Below are 3,587 nucleotides of genomic sequence, written 5' to 3' on the forward strand. Positions count from 1 at the left end.
TGTTGGTTGCCCCTAAGCATGCAGTCCCCTGCTGGCCCCTCCTGGATGTGTGCCAGCATAATTTTCTCGATCAGCTTGCCTAGGATCGAGGTAAGACTAACTGGCCTATAGTTTCCTAGGTCCTTCTTCCTCCCCTTTTTGAAGATGGGAATCACTCTCTTTTAAGGGTTTTTATTAGTAGGGATATTTATTTCCTTCTCCAGAAATAAGTATTTCTTGAAAACAGAAGGCCAACCATACTACATATAAATCTCAAAAAATATTTAGACTTGTATAAGTGATTATTCTGACCAACTCTTCTATGTTTCATTTGACTGCAGCTCATGTACTGTGAATGGCGCACATATCAGTTTGAATATTTACATACCACTGCAGACCATTTTGTGTATATATGAGACTTAGAAGCCCAACCACGAGCTTCTCCTATTTCTACTCCAAATATACAGGAACTCTTCTCTCTCTATCTCTCTCACACACCTTAGAAGTTCTTCAGTATCAGGTACAGCAGCCTTTTCCTTTCATCCCTCCGCATTTTAACAACCACTTCTTCATAATCTTAATAAAAATCATATACAAGAGGCAGCATACCCCAAGCTTTCACTATACATCCCACAGTATCAAACCTCAGTGAATATAATAGAACAACACAACATTTGTATTTCTAGAGTGACCAAGTCATTTCTAAGGCTCCTGGTACCATTTAATGGCACAATAGGATCTTATCCCCCATATGGATGACAGGGATCAGATCCCATTGCACCATTACAACTTGCCAGTGCAGGGGAAACCAGGTCCAGCCAGGGCTGACAGTCAGGGGGTATGGGGCTGGAGGCAACAATCAGCTGACTCTGGTCTGCCCCAGACCATACCAGGGCCATTTCACAACCCCACCATGGTGAGCTGACAATTAGCTGATTGTCAGCCTCAGCTGGGGCAGCTCCAGGTGCAGTCTGAGACGGAGATAATTCAGGCCATCCTGAAAAATCAGATGTCTGTCAATCCCTCAACATGCCTAGAAGCTGTGGCCAGGCTGCCATGTGTGGGGGATGAGACACTCCAAACTTGGGAAGGGACCTGTCCGAAGCCTCTGATCCCCCATGCCCCAGAAGAGACTCAGGGTTACAAGTCCCTGGTGGGAAAGCCCACCTCAGTATGCTTTTCAAAAGTTCCCTATGTCAGGACCCATGGCGCAGGTCAGGGGCAGCCGGAAGCTCCTGATTAAGCATTAGGATCTGTCATATGCCGGCTACACGACACATGTCCAATACAAGCACAATACAAATGAGTCACAAAGATGTTACATATTATATGTGAAATGTCTTTGTGGCATGTCTACAATATATTCACACCATAATATGTTTTTAAATGTGTGGCTGGGTTATTTATGGTGCAATTAACACCTTAATAATGTCCTAAATGCAATGTATGCCAGGCAGGGCCCCAAGACATGCCATTTTTTAAAACTTTTCCCATGAAACTAAAAAGAAAACACCTCTCTCTCTCTCTGTTTAAATACAAGAGATTTTTTTCCAATTTGCTTCAAGTTTATCAGAAAAGAACAACTTTAATAATAAATTTTAAGACAGCCATCGTAAAAAGGGTTTTCATAAATTCTCTGGCATCTCGTCATGGTAATTCAATAGTCAACCTGCAGAGTAGGATTTCTGGACAGAAGCATTATTATTCCAATAGCCCCTTTAGAAAAGGAGAGCAGTTAAGACACTATTGCAGTAGAAGCCAACAAAAACCACAGCTCTACATACACGAAATTATGTACAAATAATGTATATAAACAAGAAAAAAAAGGAAGGAAAAAAGGAACAATAAGACAATAGGTAGCTTCATATAAGCCTAGAGACCACCTCCACCTTTCAAATTTTACAACAGTAAAAAGTTAGTATTCAGTCAGGCAAGATTCTTATGTTTACTTAATAAAATGATATCTAGGCTGCAAGTAATGCTATTTGTGTGAGAAATGCTACGATCAAAACCTTAGATTTTATAAAGTCCTATCACTTGCCCTCTGACCCACCAAATTGTTTCTTTATGGTATTGCCCAGGTTGCCACCCTTCATAACATTTAAGGTCCTGTCCTGACTAACATCCAACTCTAGGAATTAAAAAAAAAAAAAAAAAAAAAAATCTACCTGCCTACAATTAGCATTAGAAGACAACCTATGATCCTTGCCCCAAGATGCAGCATGGCCATGCACCATTTAAGATTTACGACACATCACCTGAGAGGTCTGTATTTCCATTGTAAATTAATTTATCTGTGTGTAGAGCTTGTAAAACACCTTCAGAGCTCTTCAGATACAGAGGAACTTTATATATGATCATATTACTATCATTCCTGATATGTGTAGCTACTTGGAATAGGAAACCATATTCAGCACCTTTTGATATGCTGTCATGAATAGTATTTCTAACATCCTCATCTCACTTCTCACAGCACCAGAAACTGTCACAAACAACCTCCTGGTTAGTCTGCTGCCACACCGTAGATCAGCAGCTTCAATGTCCATATTTTTCCACAGAACATCTATTTTGTTTCACAGGGAACAAGTACAAAAAGAGACACGTCCACTGCAACCTGTAAAGGGAGGAGTGGGCACATAGCTTATACAACAGGAAAAATATGTTTTCTGTGATATGCGGTAGAGGAAAAAAATGATGACCACTGGTGCATGTTAAGTGGGAAAAGAAAATGTGTTGCCAAGTAATAGACATTTGGGGAAAAAAAGATTGCTGAAATTTGGAAACAAACACAGGAACAGTACACAGAGATGAAGCATGTGGCATAGAGATTCTGGAAAGGATGCAAATCAACTATTTCAGTGAATCTCAAAAATTGAAGAAATTTAGATGATTTTGAAAATGCTGGTAATTTTTTCTATTACTTTAGAACCACAGACCAAAATGCTGAACCTCTCAGAACATTGTGGCTAGCCCGACTCCTGCACACATCACTTCTAGTTTCCAAGCCCCCCTGCTTGTCCTGATTCAAAACTACAAACAACAAAATATTGATAGGAAAAAACAATTTTTCAGTATTTCCGGCCTACACAGCAACACCAAAACGATGCTTTTGGGAGATTTTTCCCACCAAGCTCCCCTGGCGTTCTCCCCGCCACCTACAGCCGACACCCCTTTTACCTGTCACAATTGTCAATTTACTTGGACACTAACAATGTAGAAGCAGAAAAAGAAAGGCCAGTGAAAGGGCTCCACAGTTTTTTTTGGCGCAAAGCTGGGAAGAACAGCAGACAAGCGAGGTCTCTTCCAGCTTCAGCAAAAAAAACCTGCAAGCCGGGGCTACATTTACATTTTCACAGCCAGCCTTCATGCTTCGCACCTACGCACTTACTTCACCTATCGGGCCGCAGCGCCCTTTATCTGCTGGCTACAAGTCATGCCACACCCTGGTATCCAGAGACACCCGGGCCAAGCTCTTCCACCCGCCCACAGTTGATAGTTTCCCTCGTGAGGCAACAACTCACTCAACACAGCTGGCAAACTTGCACCCCGCCCGAGCACCGGGTCTTCTTCCTTCAGAGGACCACGCTCGCTGAAGGCGACTGAAAAGG

The 3,587-nt window shown here is 42.0% G+C and overlaps 1 protein-coding gene across 1 annotated transcript in view; it reads right to left on the reverse strand.

Annotated features, from left to right (window-relative positions):
• KIAA0355 (KIAA0355 ortholog) overlaps positions 1 to 3,587 on the reverse strand; it is a 104,228-nt gene that overhangs the window by 100,222 nt on the left and 419 nt on the right. The window lies entirely within an intron of this gene.

This window comes from Crocodylus porosus, unplaced genomic scaffold, assembly GCF_001723895.1.
Source record: "Crocodylus porosus isolate Cpor-Errol unplaced genomic scaffold, CroPor_comp1, whole genome shotgun sequence".
NCBI classification, from domain to species: Eukaryota; Metazoa; Chordata; order Crocodylia; family Crocodylidae; genus Crocodylus; species Crocodylus porosus.